The sequence below is a fragment of the Palaemon carinicauda genome, chromosome 9 (genome assembly GCF_036898095.1).
Source record: "Palaemon carinicauda isolate YSFRI2023 chromosome 9, ASM3689809v2, whole genome shotgun sequence".
Classification (NCBI taxonomy): domain Eukaryota; kingdom Metazoa; phylum Arthropoda; class Malacostraca; order Decapoda; family Palaemonidae; genus Palaemon; species Palaemon carinicauda.
The window spans coordinates 152,973,027-152,989,953 of record NC_090733.1 but is presented as its reverse complement, the minus strand read 5'-3'; positions in this window follow the sequence as shown (position 1 = coordinate 152,989,953).

Here is a 16,927-nt window from a genome sequence, read left to right as displayed (position 1 = left end):
TACATAGGTATATGTACTCTTCGAGACTTTTCCAGAGTCTAGTAGGACTCTTCCCTGTAGGGGGCAGGAAGCTCTAACATGGTTTATGGTTAGTTGAAAAGATGTATAATGGTAACATCTTGGGTCTCTAGGTCTAGTCGACCGGGAAAAATTACCTCCGGGGAGTACGGCACGTTCTGAGAATCCACAGATACAGTAATGCTCTGGTATACTTCCATCAGGACGACATGGCTTGAGCCCAAAAAACGGATTTTGAGCGAAGCGAAAAATCTATTTTTGGGTGAGATGGCCATGTCGTCCTGATGGACCCGCCCTTCCCTTTCTATGAAAGGGCTGTAGGACCCCTCCCTACATACAGTATCTGTAGCACCTCGTGTACGCTACAAGGAATACAGATGGCGCTAGGATTGGCGCCAGGCACGCTTACGAAACTGGAGAATAGGGAGCCTTGGGAGTGGCTCCCCCCTTTTTCTTTCCCGTTTTCGTTTCTTGCCAATTGACCCCTCGATGTGTTATCTCTGTTTGGGGCGCAGATTGCCATGTGGCGTGTCAAGAATACGTCCTCTGATATGTCGCGATATCCCTTTCATTAGGGATATTCGCTCCAGGAGTTAGAATTCTGGGTACCTTAACGTAAATTCTCTGGGAATATCGCCGTAGTTGTAATATACCCTAGGAAGCTACCCTATAGGAACTTCCATCAGGACGACATGGCAATCTCACCCAAAAATAGATTTTTCGCTTCGCTCAAAATCCGTTATATATATTCATACATATATATACACACACACACACACACACACACACACATATATATATATATATATATATATATATATATATATATATATATATATATATATACACATATATGGTACCCATCAAAAGCTCTTCAAAAATCTATTACTCAAATATTCAACAATGATGCTAGAAACAAACCCACCTACTCCAACTGATCTTGAAAACAAGGACTTCATAGATTAACAGGGTCTAACCATGACGGTGCCCGATGGCTTCAGCTTCGACCCTGGGCTTTTGGAAACTTTTTTTTTCTCTTTTTTATACCCAAAATAATATTTCGTGCAAATGTAGTTTTCCTGTACGTTCTTGAATTCATATATGGGTCAATGGCGTTCAGTTTGTTTCCTTCTATTATTTGGATAGATTTCTTGTATCGTTAGCTGTATTGTGTATATTAACTAGATTAGTTTATTAAATGCAAGGCTACTCAAAGCTATTTTGCAGGTGAAATTCATATATGGCTTAATAGCTTTCAGTTTGTTTCCTACTATTATTTGGATAGATTTCTTGTATAGTTACCTGTATCGTACATAATAACTAGGTTAGTTTATTAAATGCAAGGCTACTCAAAGCTATTTTGCAGGTGAAATTCATATATGGCTTAATAGCTTTCAGTTGGTTTCCCTCTGTTATTTGGATGGATTTCTTGTATAAATTGTATTTCTTGTATAGTTAGTTGTATTAAATATAATTACTAGGCCAGTTTGTTAAATAAATATCTCTAGGAGTTATTTTGCCGGCCAAATTTATATGTGGCTTAAGTTTTCAGTTGGTTTCCATCTCTCTCTCTCTCTCTCTCTCTCTCTCTCTCTCTCTCTCCTCTCTCTCTCTCTCTCTCTCTCTCTCTCTCTCTCTTTAGGCTAATGAAACATTATAAACGCTTTGTATGCAGTTTTCTTTATAGCTGTATTGAACAACTGTAGCTACCTAAATAAAAATTACTGTAAACGTTCTGTGTTGTGGAATTGAAATGTCATAAGCATTTGCATTGTGATTACTTGAAGTATTACTTGCTTGTTTTTATTAAAACCCTATATATATATATGTATATATATATATATATATATATATATATATAAAATAATAATAATAATAATAATAATAATAATAATAACTTCATAATGTATGGCTCCGGCTTTCCTAGTTAAATATAAATCGTGCTTACTCTCATTCTCAAATAGTCTCTGAAATCCTTTTCATGGCCATCTTGTAATTCCTGTAGTATTGTTGTATGGCTATCATATACATTCCTTTTACCGAACCATTCTTTTGTACCAAATTCTCTTCTTGTTCATCACACATAAAGCAATCATTATTCTACAAATTTTTTTTTTTTTTTTTGCGGTAAGCACTATGTTTATCGTACCCTATTGAACACACTACTGGCATAGTCAGTCACTCCCATCTCTCCATCGACTCAAAAGTGTGGACAACATTCACGGGTAAACCACTTAGAATTTGTTTGTCAACCTCGGAGCACGCCGATCAGGTCGCCTCGTGTGGAAAGGCCTGGCAACCCAAAAATCAAGGCCAATCATACGAACTTCCTGACCACAATCAACGAATTTCTGTACAGCAATGGAGATCGAAAAAGGGACACCACTTGCTCCAACGCCTTTACGAAACCCAAACTGCAAACTAGGGAACCTTCAGCATACCTAAACTGACATTTTGTCAAAAAATGTTCAAAAACTTTAGATAATATGGGAATCATGGACATTGGGAGATAATATACACTATAAAAACTTTAACAAAAGAAGAGGAAGAGAAACTAGATAGAACAGTGTGCCCGAGTGTACCCTCAAGCAAGAGAACTCTAACCCAAGACAGTGGAAGACCATGGTACAGAGGCTATGGCACTACCCAAGACTAGAGAACAATGTTTTGATTTCGGAGTGTCCTTCTCGTAGAAGAGCTGCTTACCATAGCTGAAGAGTCTCTTCTACCTTACCAAGAGAAAAGTAGCCACTGAACAATTACAGTGCAGTAGTTAACCCCTTGGGTGAAGAAGAATATCTACTATGAGTTACTTTGCAGGCGAAATTTATATGTGGTTTAAGTTTTCAGTTGGTTTCTATCTCTCTCTCTCTCTCTCTCTCTCTCTCTCTCTCTCTCTCTCTCTCTCTCTCTCTCTCTCAGGCTAATGAAACATTATAAACACTTTGTTCTCAGTTTTCTTTAAAGTTGTATTGGACAACTGTAGCTACCTAAATGAAAATTACTATAAACGATTTTGTGTTGGGGAATTGAAATGTCATAAGCATTCGCATTGTGATTACTAGAAGTATTACTTACTTGTTTTTATTAAAACCCCATATATATATATATATATATATATATATATATATATATATATATATATATATACATATATATGTATATATATATACATACAATAATAATAATAATAATAATAATAATAATAATTTCATAATGTATGGCTTCAGTAATCCTAGTTGATTATAAATCGTGCTTACACTCATTCTCAATTAGTCTCTGAAATCCTTTTCATGGTCATCTTGTAATTCCTGTAGTTTTGTTGTAATGCTGTCGTATACATTCCTTTTACCGAACCATTCTTTTGCACCAAATTCTCTTCTTGTTCATAACACATAAAACAATCATTATGCTACAAATCTTTTTTGCGATAGGCACTATATTTATCATACCTTACTGAACACACTATTGGCAGAATTTGTCTGTCAACCTCGGAGCACGCCGATCAGGTCGGTTCGTGTGGAAAGGCCTGGCAACCCAAAAATTAAGGCCAATCATACGAACTTCCTGACCACAATCAACGAATTTCTGTACAGCAATGGAGATCGAAAAAGGGACATCACTTGCTCCAACGCCTTTACGAAACCCAAACTGCAAACTAGGGAACCTTCTGCATACCTATACTGACATTTTGTCAAAAGATGTTCAAAAACTAGATAATGTGGGAATCATGGAAATTGGGAGATTATTATTATTATTATTATTATTATTATTATTATTATTAAATGCTAAGCTACAACCCTAATTGGAAAACCAGGATGGTACAAGCCCAAGGCCCCCAACAGGGGAAATGGCCCAGTGAGGAAAGGAAATAAGGAAAAATGAAACATTTTAAGAATAGTAACAACATTAAAATAAATATTTCCTATATGCACTAAAAAAACTTTAACAAAAGAAGAGGAAGAGAAACTAGATAAAACAGTGTGCCCGAGTGTACCCTCAAGCAAGAGAACTCTAACCCAAGAGAGTGGAGGACCATGGTACAGAGGCTATGGCACAACTCAAGACTAGAGAACAATGGTTTGATTTCGGAGTGTCCTTCTCCTAGAAGAGCTGCTTACCATAGCTGAAGAGTCTCTTCTACCCTTACCAAGAGAAAAGTAGCCACTGAACAATTACAGTGCAGTAGTTAACCCCTTGGGTGAAGAAGAATTGTCTAGTAATCACAGTGTTCTCAGGTGTATGAGGACAGAGGAGAATCTGTAAAGAATAGGCCAGACTATTAGGTGTCCTCTGTAGGCAAAGGAAAAGAACCGTAACCAGAGAGAAGGGTCCAAAGTAGTAATGTCTGGCCAGTCAAAGGACCCCATAACTCTCTAGCCGTAGTATCTCAACGGGGGCTGGTGCCCGGGCCAACCTACTATATAGCATTGGTCACTACATTTTCAGTTGTGTAACAGAGGTCGTTACGGTGACGGTAGCGAAGTAGACACAAACAAAACTTTTCCAACGCAACTGACGAGGAGCAAATAAGGTCAACACTGAGAATGCGCCAAGTGGTTACGTATGTACGTCACTTCATAACGATTCTCCTAATGATGTATATAACACCGTTGCGACTAATGTCATAGTGAGCTGCGTCAAACCTGTCATTTATGACTTCCAGACTCGAGCATTATACATACATTTTCTACGCCATGATAAGAACCTGATTGACATACGTTAAGTCTCCTGAAGTAATTATGAATATATACAGCATGTACAATATATCGTTGCATTTAAACAAAATTTGATAAAATACCCATAAGAGTACAATCTGCGATAACACTAATCAACAATTTTAACGCTGAACCAATAAGTGAAAACTGTTAAGACTTGAAGGTGTTTAGGATTAAGGAATCTCTAAATGAAATCTATTCATTCATATAAAAATTCAAAACTCTTCTTCCTTTCCCTTCCTCATTTCTTTGACTTAATAAATTTGAGAATAGGATTTTAAACAACGAATAATTTCAAAAGTCAGTATTTCCAGATAAAGGAGTATGATACACTTTCATTGTTTTTCATATCTTTTATCAAACTCAATGCTATAAAAATATCCAACTTCAATTAACGCAAAAGGAGAGAATTATATATGACACTATTATTAATTTTATGTCGGATCTAGAATGTTTTTCTAGAATCGAATGATTAATGGCATATGAAGTTTAGCGTTCAACACATCTGTAATGCACGTGTATTTCTCTCTCTCTCTCTCTCTCTCTCTCTCTCTCTCTCTCTCTCTCTCTCTCTCTTTCATAGACTCACTGATAATAAAAAACCTGTTTAACCTTGCCATTGCATGTTTTAAATTGTTAAAGTTTTATGCCATGTTACCCTCAACCGTTTGTATATAAGCTTGTTATCCTGTTTGTATAAAGTCAGTTATGTGCAGGCCGTCTTTCAGTTATGAGACCCTATCAGTCTGTCATTCCGGGGCCACAACCCGACGTAAATAGCCCTTTCCCTTTCATTCGCTTTAGGATATTCTTTTGAGTGACTTTCTGTTTCGGGATGAGGTAGTAGGATACCAATATTCCTCCGTTGAAACCCAGATCTTATGATCTCACGATGATATAAAAAAGAATAATAATCCTCATGTTTTATCTCAATCGTCAATAAGTCTGGCACATTCGTCTGTTTTGTTGAATTGAGTTGTCGATTGCTGTGTTATCATCAAGCTAAAACCTAATTGGAAAAGTTATGTCCTTTACCATTTTTGTCTTATGTTCTTAAAAAGAAAAGTTACGAGACTTCTCAAGAAAGTTAATGCGATTTTTCGTTCCTTCTTCCATCTGCGATCCGAGACCAGCGGTGTGAATTGGTCTTATCAACGTCACACTCCGAGTATCGCTTGTTCCAGCAATGGGAAAGTTTAATGTTCAGTTCTTGGAGTAATGGTATTTTCTTCCATGCCATGAAATTCATTTCACAGTATGTTTATCAATAATGCAATTCTCTTTAAGATATGTGATTTATTATGTTAGTTCAAAGTTTACTTTTGTTTATTGACTGTTCCCTAGCAATGTCATCACCCACTCCTTCGAAATCATGAGAGTGAACGCTGGTGGCCATATAAAGAAAGATACTCATTGCTATATCATTGCCAATTCTAAACTTCGTCGAAATTTAATGCCTCTCTTTACTTAGTTTTCCCACATCTATGTGAGCATTATTCTATTTTCTTCGTATCTCTTTTCTCTTTCTTATATTGCAAGTAATAATATTTGAACGATGAAAAACATATATCAAGATATCATGGTTCCCCATCCTTATGTTCTGGCTGCTTCAAGATTAAAGGCATTGTCAGACTAAACACCATTACTTAAACCTTTATCAGAGTTCTTTAATATGTTTTTCATCAGGAGATGGATGCTAATTAACAAATATATCAATAAAGAAATTACCAAATAGATCAAGAAAATAAGAAAATGAATAAAATATATGAAAAGAATAATTATAAGAAAATTAATTTTAAACCAGAAATATACAACTGTGAATTAAATATTTCTAATTCTATCAAATTCACCATATCTAACTCATTATTTGGTATATATACCGAAATCCACGTATTCTGTGAAAAAGGCGAACACAAAGTATAAAAACATGACATCTAAATATTCTCCTATTTCAACTGAGCTCATGTAGGCCTACACTGTTTATCAAAGAAAGAACAAAAATAAAAGCCTACATCCAAAAAAGTGATGTAAGGAAAGATATTTGCATAATATTCATGTTCTCTATTCAACATATATCAATCAACACCGAACTAGGAGATGTTATTGCTGGTATTAACGATTCCTTTGGTTCCAATAAATTCCCTTTGCTAAGGTTTTATGATAAGAAGGTAACCTTGAGATGGAAGTCCCATCTTTTATTTGTCGTCGTCAGCTGCTTTCAGTATTATTCTGAAAAACGTCTGTGCGAAATATCTTGCCATATTTCGAGAATAAAAGGAATTCTTACTGGAGTAGAGAGAGAGAGAGAGAGAGAGAGAGAGAGAGAGAGAGAGAGAGAGAGAGAGAGAGAAGTATTTTAGAAGCCTTAAAGACTTTTTTCTCCATCCGCGGAGATTCCATTTACTCTTGTGTAAAACGAAATCGTTTAAATGTTTACAGAATTTTATGATCCTGTCTAACTCAACTTGAATTCATTTACCGTATTACTGTTCACTACATCCACTGAAAGTCTGAGAGAGAGAGAGAGAGAGAGAGAGAGAGAGAGAGAGAGAGAGAGAGAGAGAGAGAGAGAGAGAGAGAGAGAGAGCTGGGGGAGAAAGAAAAAATATCAGATAATGAAAGCACTTGTTCGTCAAAGAGACTTCTCCATTGGGTCCGAAAAATCTCGGGTTTGCTCAAGAGGTTAATTTCCTTGATTTTTATTTTTGTCTCTCAGTTATTGTTTACAGAACAATAAGGTGACTGGAAGACGGAAATACAGTATTAGTTAACTATATTTCGTAGGAAAGATAACAAGGAAAACACATTCCAGTAAGGAAAAAAATATCACTAAGTAATAAATAATTCATAGATGAATGAATCAAAATCAAAGACTGAAAAATATTATTTGCGAAAATTTACTCCGCTTAACTATGTCTGAGTCAGGTGTAAATAACTTGCTTCATAGGGTACAACGTCGGGTCTGGTGAGATTATTCAACCGGGAGAATTATCTGCAATTGTTTAAAGGCCACCTAAGAATGGCAGAGGCAAGGGACAATGACACTTCATTAGCAAGCAGGACAATGCCCTAGAGACTGACCATTTATACATATGACCAGCGCTCAGGCCCGCTCTCCACCCAAGTTAGGACGAAGGAGGTCAAGGAAATGGCTGCTGGGCTCCGCCAAACACGTCATCTTTAGCTCACAAGGATGGTGAGGTTCCAGCGACCAAAAGAACTAAAGAGTTTGAGTGGGACTTGAACTCCAGTCTAGCAATCGCCATTCAGGGACGTTAGCACACAAGTCCCCACAACAATAGATTTGGAATTCAAAGAGGCTGATCAGCAAGAGAGTAAAAAACGAAAGCTGTAACGGGGGTAATCCAGAAAGCTAATAACTAGGTCTACTAAGGACCAAGTAGATGCTGTAAAGACTATATAGCAATGCCTACAGTTTACAGCGTGAGGTGCACTGACGGCACTAAACCTCGTTGTGAAAAGGGTCATGGAAAACTACAAACTGCTCAAAGCATCTGAGAAATGGAAGTTTCCGTCTTCGAGAGCAATGAGAAAAGAGTATTTAAACTTTGCCAAATTATCACTGCGCCGACAGTCCTCCTTCTCTGTTCTCATAAATTCTATCAAGGATGTAATTAGGACTCGACTGCTCGCCTTTGCAATCCGTCACTTTAAAGGATGTGGTGGAGTTTTCCTTTCCTATTCCTTCATCCCAAGTGGACTCTGAAGGGTCGTTTATTGCACGTGTATAAATCGCGTACGTGTGAATTAGTGTGTGTGTGTAAAAAACAAGAGAGAGAGAGAGAGAGAGAGAGAGAGAGAGAGAGAGAGAGAGAGAGAGAGAGAGAGAGAGAGTGTGTGTGTTATTGAAAATATCACGTATCTTACAAGACGATGTTTTCATCAAGGAACGTTTTTCCGGTGTCATTTTAGAAATCTAAATTAAAGAGAGGCATTTTATTTATTACTCAACCTAAGTATCAAGAGAATTGAATAACGTTTTAATATCCCATTATGCGGAACAGGTCGTCTCTATGGTTTGGTGAGAACCTAAAATTTGGTTTATGAAGCTAAATATATTACTGTAATGCTAGTGTATTTCATACACGCTCATACATTCTAATGCGATTGCTCTCTCTCTCTCTCTCTCTCTCTCTCTCTCTCTCTCTCTCTCTCACTCTCTCTCTCAATGATAATAGAAAAACCTGTTTAAGCTTGCCGTTGCATGTTTCATATCATTAAAGTTTTTATGTCATTGTTATCCTCAACCGTTTGTATAAAAGCTTGTTATGTCGCGTTAATAAAACAGTCATGTCCAATCCGTCTTTCTGTGGCTGCCTGACACAATACATACAAAAACCTACATTATAAAGAATCCTGAAGTGTACCAATGGCATTCAGAGGTAACATTTATTCACAAAGCACTCACACATAGCATGACTACCAACGACCACGGATATGTGTTCTCGAAGAACACAAAGGAGAACATCAAAAGGAGAAGAAATTAAAAATGGATAAAATACAGAGGAAAACGAGAGAGAAAATAGGGAAGGGTTGGGGTAACTTTGGCTATGTAATATAACACATTCTTGGTACCCACCACCGTCACGATATTCCATCTGGTGAAGCTATCAGTTACATATCAACTTTCGGTACTTCAGTCATCAGTCACTAGGGAGCATCGCACAAGTCAACAAAAAGAAATGATCTCTCTCTCTCTCTCTCTCTCTCTCTCTCTCTCTCTCTCTCTCTCTATATGGTATTATCAGGAGATATTTTCGTCAATGTTGAAAAAGAAACAGACGTAATAAGTAGGCAGAGAAATATAGTAAAATAAACAATATTTAGATTTTTCTAAATAAGAATAGGTGGAAATATTATCTAGGGGCCAACATCGAAAAAGTGCCTAATTTTTCACTGATGGATTCATGCAGTTCATTCCCAGGGCTACCCAAAAATAATTTATGCTGATTAGCACTTACGTTATACATGGAGGAGAGAGAGATTGATAGGGCGTGAGAGAAGAGAAGAAAGAGAGAGATTCTGAATTATGTATGCATAGATGAACCACTGATAAGACAAATAAAGGATACAACCGGGCCGCTTAAGCACATAAACTCATGGCTTTGCGCAGGATTCTCAACCTTAGTGTGGATATGGGTCATGATGATGCAACCGAGAAGATATGGTCCCAAATTTTGAAAGTTAGGAACCACTTTCAAATTTTTTATTCTACTGATATCCCTTCCAGTGTGATGAACCTCTGTGCAGAGATTGATTAGTTCGTCCAAGGGATGGAAGCGTCTGTATTGATGGCAGAAAGAAATCTGCCTTGTTCAACTTATGGAATGAATACTTACAGATGTTGAACATTTTGCTTCAGTTCATTCGTACATAGAGGACAGGTTAGTGGGAACTACAGCTGTCCTCACTTGCTACAATGTTACCTGATGTTCTATATGATAGGATTAATTATGTCCGCTTTTCGACAATGTGCTTGGTCCAGATGCAAAAGCTTCCACATGTTGCCCCAGAAATTCACCAAGCATTCTCAGAGGGTGAATTTAATGTTGCAAGGTTTCACACTAAATTTTCTCAAATCTCTGTGTATCCTGCACTGGAACTATTATTATTATTATCTTTTTTTTGGCAACAGCAAAGATTCAGATAACCCACTATCGAGCAGAACTACTGCAGCAAGGATTGCTAATGGTTGGTATGTGCAGTGATATGGGAAATAGATATATTAAGAAAATGGGCAAAGACATTAACGCAAGATGAGCAGGGTCCAAAGAGTATAAATCAGGCAATTCTTAGACAACGTTATTTCATTGAAGCTAAAGGAAGTACCACCACTAGACAGCTGAAATAGACCCAAGTTATTTCAATTGATATAAAACAAGATCTTGAAGCATGCAGAATTGGAAAGGAAGCAATGGGTAAGTCTTTACAAGAGATCACTTCGAGGTAAACAAAAGAATTTGAGGACATTTGCATTTGAAAAAAAAAATACGAAGGGCCAAGTAAAACCTAAGGTCACCTGCAATGTTGATTGGAGAGACATGTCATATTTGCAATAGCAACAACTGATGGAGAAATCAGGAAGGGCAATAAGGCAGTTCTCATGCTGCAACTGAAGGAAAAAATAACGCACTTGGAGAGACTGCCTTTTTCACACAGAAGGTTTGCCTTTTTTATTTAATGACATTAATCTAGTCATTTGTTCACTTTGGGGAGTATACTGAAAACTGGTGTCCTCGTTACACAGAAAAACAGCAAATGCTCAGTGCATATATGTGGTGTATAATAGGTATGATGCTACAAATTCAATCTAGCAAGGGGAATGCTAGGCGTCGCTCTGAAGGCTGTAATGGATTCACAGTTCACATTCGTGGGTATTCTACCGCTCTCCCTAGACGGTTTGACAGTGGCTAGTCTCGCTGACTTCCCCCAGGCTCAGTGGATGTCACCACCAAGTTCTCTTAGGCAAAAACAGGTTATGTACACTCGGGATGCACAAAAGCAAATGATAGAATCCGGTTACTTAAAGATTCGAATGGAGTTCGGGAATAACCAGAGCTTGCATGTAGCTATGCCAGCCAACTTGATTAGGATATTGGGATACACAACCCTGACACAGGTGTAGCAGTTCTTTCAACAGCATTTGCATTGCAATTTCCTGTGCTGTTTACAATGTGTATGGAGGAAAACAGGTTTTCATTGATGTTCATGACTTGGTAGCACGCATAGGACCAACCACTTGCAGAATATTGCTGGCAATGTATTCCTTCACTGGCTGTGGCACATCTGCCCTCTATGGTGTTGGAAAGATGGCTTTCAACATTCTCCTAGATTGTTTTGGGTTATCATCTGACTTTACTGAATCAAATTTTCAGAAAGCAAGCAGATTTTTATTGTATCTTGCTACGACAAAAAGAATGAAGAAGCTGTGTCCCTAGATGATTTCTATTAAAGGGAATTCTTTAAATCCCCAAAATGGACCATCTATCATCCACCGTGTCATAAAACATTCACTTTACACTGCCCACGTTCAATTACCAGGCAGCACTGTAGAATCTTTGCCTTTAGGAACAACCTGATGTGCCCTTTCGAACAGAGTATGGATTGGGCACTGAAATGAGTCCGATACTGACAACGGATCTTACAGCCCCTAATCAACTACTAGAACGGCAAAACAATGCGTCAATGCAGAAGTAACTGTACTGTTCACTGCGGGTGTTAAAGAAAGAAGCTAGTCTGTACTACTGCCTGTGGCTATGGACCCGAAACCTGCACCAGTGTGATAGATTCTGATAGTGAAGATGAGTATGTCCGATCCCTGTACCAGTCTGATAAGAGTCTGATAATGAAGATGAGTATGAAGTGTAAAAAGCTGGTACTTAGATATAATCAAGGTCCCCTGGAATCTTCCAAAGACATAATTTTATCGTATTTTTTTTCAGCGAACATTTCCTACAAGGATAGATTTAGTTTTGCTACGAGTTTCCTAACAGGATTTGGTAGTTATATGCTATTTTTCATGTCTGTGTAGTGGGAGAGAGAGAGAGAGAGAGAGAGAGAGAGAGAGAGAGAGAGAGAGAGAGCTGTGGAAGTAACCAAATCTTTACCGGATTTATACTACTAATTGACTTTTGATTTACTGAGCACTCTTAATGTCAAATATATCTTATGTGAGGCCTAAACAAAACGTGGTATATTGCTTAACGAATATCACAATTCAAGGATACCTTTAACCAGAGGCTGAATATGCATCTATTCATGTGTGAAGTTCATTGATGTGGCAGTAACAAGAGATTAGCTAAACTGATATGGCTAATTTATCAATAAAATATATTGAATGTTTTCATATATTGCTCTTTGTATTTGCGTGTGTCTTTATCTGATCTTCCAGATATCATAAAGAGCAAGTGTTTGGCTATATATATATATATATATATATATATATATATATATATATATACATATATATATATTTATATATATGTTTATATATATATATATATATATATATATATATATATATATATATATATATATATATAGTTGACGTTAAACTTTGCAGTGTCTTGTTATATGTTAAATTTAATTCCACACACACACACACATATATATATATATACATATATATATACATATATATATATTATATATATATATACAAATATATATACATATATATATATATATATATATATATATATATACATATATAAATTTATAATACATACATTCAAAATGTCTTATTATGAAATCGTTACTTACTATGAGATTCATACATAAATAGATTACTAGAAAAAATACATCATACTTCAATAAAATAAGTAACGTAATACTATCGACAGTAAAAGTTTTACATCTCGAAGAAAGTAAAATACTACAACATTGAAGATAAGTTATATTAATAGAAAATATTACGCAATACTATTCATTTATAAATGTTTCCTAACTGGAACATGCTATTTTTATAAAGAATAATTTATTTCAACTATTGACATGTTGATGAAGAGATTCATATTATACAATTCTAACTTGTCAACATATTCTCACTTTATCCTTTGATTTGAAATGGAGGATATATTTGTATTTAAACCTTATAATTACACGTACAAACGCACACACACACACACACACACACACACACATATATATATATATATATATATATATATATATATATATATATATATATATATATATATATATATATATTTATATACATATATACAATCTCTAGGGACACATTCTATTATTATTATTGTCCATTTCTTATTTGTCATTCTCATTATAATTATGTCCTGCCCATGTCCATTTCTTTTTCTTACATGTTAGAATATACTCTACTTTAGTTTGCTCTCGTATCCATGTTGCTCTTTTTTTTTTGTCTCTTAGTGTTTATCCCACCATTATTCTTTCCAATGCTCTTTAAGTTGTAATAAGATTATGTTCTAAGCGTGGGATGGAGATCTCTTGGTAAACAAAATGAGATTAGGAAAAATAAAATGCCCCTTTTTATAAATAGAGAGTCCCACCAGTACTAACTTTGTCATCAGAAACTTGGAGCCTTGATAAATTATATATATATATATATATATATATATATATATATATATATATATATATATGATATATATATATATATATATCATATATATATATATATATATATATATATATATATATATATATATATATATATATATGTATATGTATTAATGCTCCAAGTTTCGGATGCACAAGTGAGTATTGGTAAAACTGATTAAATGCCTTTCGTTTTAAAGAAAGTGACATTTTACATTTCATAATATCATTTTGTTTACCCAAAAAATCTCCATCCTATACATATATATATATATATATATATATATATATATATATATATATATATATATATATATATATATATATATATATATATATGCATATATACCTCTCAACATACAAGAATACTTACCTAAGAATGTCCGTTTACTTATATTAAACAGAAATACATACGTGTTTCATGATAATGAACATAAAAATTCAGTCCTTCTTTTGTAAAGCCTGATATGAATTTTGTTTATTAATATGTTTCTCTAATCATAGTTTTATAGTTGGAAAATGTGAATATTTGGAACATTGAAACATCATGATTTTTTCAACTTTTGCTCTTCTAGCATATCGAAAGTAGTACCAATTAATAACTCATTTAACAGAATGCATGTAAACATAATATTTCATGCAAGAGTTTAAACGAAAAAAAATCCCTTTGACCTAAAAGAATTCCAAAATATAATCTGGTAAAAAAAAAAAACTCGAATTTTGAATATTCATCATTAAAAGATGTTCGTTCTCCCATTCATATATCCAAACCATCTTCACGAATGAACACCCTAATGTCTTTGAGAGCACCAGCCACAAAATTATTTCCCAAATAATTTACAAATGAAGATACTTAAAATATTACGAGAATCATAGAATATAACGACATATTCTCAGCTGGAATATGATGATGTTATGAAAGAACAAAGGTTTCACCACCCACACCATCTCAAGTTATGATATTGGAAAATTCCTGTTGTAGCGTGATTTTCCTCATTTCAAACTCTAGTCTATTGGGGGAAGGCTTTGGACTATTTTGGTTCATGACCACGAAGATTTTCCATTGGGAAGTTGAAAGATCGGAAGATAAGAAGGTTTAAGAGCTTTTCCAGGTATTACTATACCGAGCCATATTATCTTTATATTGTGATATTATTTCTTCTAGCAATATTGTCTGTATATTGGATTTGCTCGTAATACACATTTAATTCTGGTTTTAAAATTTAGTTTGTTACTAATACAACATCTTCATCCATACATATAAATGTGTAAATCCCATAAAACAGTTTTCTTTTCCTCGCTGAAATATTTAACAATACATATAATTTCAATATGAAGATTCCAGCAATCATTTCTTCAAGAAATCTGTTCAACTGTGCTTTGTGAACCTTTTGAAAAATATGCCTTTCATAATGTTTTCTTAACAATTCTATGTCTACTAAGCGGTCTAGAGCCTTTAAATATGCGGGCCGAGACTATACCATAAGCTCCTACTAGACATCCAAAAATCTGAATATATTAAGGCTTTCAAGAGGAAACTCAAGACCTAGTTTAAATGATGTTCTTTGAAGGACACTCCAAAATCAAATCATTGTTCTCTAGTCTTGGGTAGTGTCATAGCCTCTATACCATGGTCTTTCACGGTCTTGGGTTAGAGTTCTCTTGCTTGAGGGTACACTCGGGTACCCTAATCTATCTAATTTCTCTTACTCTTGTTTTGTTAAAGTTTTTATAGTTTATAAAGGAAAGGAAAAGGTGGGCGGAATATTTTGAAAGTTTACTGAATGTTGAGGATAATAAGGAGGCAGATATAATTGCTGTTGCAGGTGTTGAGGTGCCGGTGATGGGAGATGAGAATGAGAGAGAGATTACAAGAGAGAAAGTGAGGAGAGCACTAGATGAAACGAGAGTTGGGAAAGCATCTGGTATGGATGGTGTGAGAGCCGAGATGTTGAAGGAAGGGGGTGTGACTGTACTTGAATGGATGGTGAGATTGTTTAATATGTGTTTTGTGTTGTCAATGGTACCAGTAGATTGGGTTTGTGCGTGTATTGTACCACTATATAAGGGTAAGGGAGATGTGCATGATTGTTGTAATTCAAGGGGTATTAGTTTGTTGAGTGTAGTTGGAAAAGTGTACGGTAGAGTAATGATTAATAGGATCAAGGATAAAACAGAGAATGCAATCTTAGAAATACAGGGTGGTTTTAGAAGAGGTAGGGGTTGTATGAATCAGATTTTTACAGTTAGGCAGATATGCGAGAAATATTTAGCAAAATGTGAGGAGGTGTATGTTGCGTTTATGGATCTGGAGAAAGCGTATGATAGAGTTGATAGGGAAGCAATGTGGAATGTGATGAAGTTATATGAAGTTGGTGGAAGGTTGTTGCAAGCAGTGAAAAGTTTCTACAAAGGTAGTAAAGCATGTGTTAGGATAGGAAATGAAGTGAGCAATTGGTTTCAGGTGAGAGTGGGGCTGAGACAGGAATGTGTGATGTCGCCGTGGTTGTTTAACTTGTATGTTGATGTAGCGTTGAGAGAGGTGAATGCTCGAGTGCTTGGACGAGGATTGAAACTGGTAGAGGAGAATGACCATGAATGGGATGTAAATCAGTTGTTGTTTGCGGATGATACTGTACTGGTTGCAGACGCGGAAGAGAAGCTTCGCCGATTAGTGACCGAATTTGGAAGGGTGTGTGAGAGAAGGAAGTTAAGAGTTATGTGGGTAAGAGTAAGGTTATGAGATGTACGAGAAGGGAAGGTGGTGCGAGGTTGAATGTCATGTTGAATGGAGAGTTACTTGAGGAAGTGGATCAGTTTAAGTACTTGGGGTCTGTTGTTGCAGCAAATGGTGGAGTGGAAGCAGATGTAGGTCAGAGAGTGAATGAAGGATGCAAAGTGCTGGGGACAGTTAAGGGAGCAGTAAAAAATAGAGGGTTGGGCATGAATGTAAAGAGAGTTCTGTATGAGAAAGTGATTGTACCAACTGTAATGTATGGATCAGAGTTGTGGGGAATGAAAGTGACGGAGAGACAAAAATTGAATGTGTTTGAGATGAAATGTCTAATGAGTATGACTGTTGTATCTCGAGT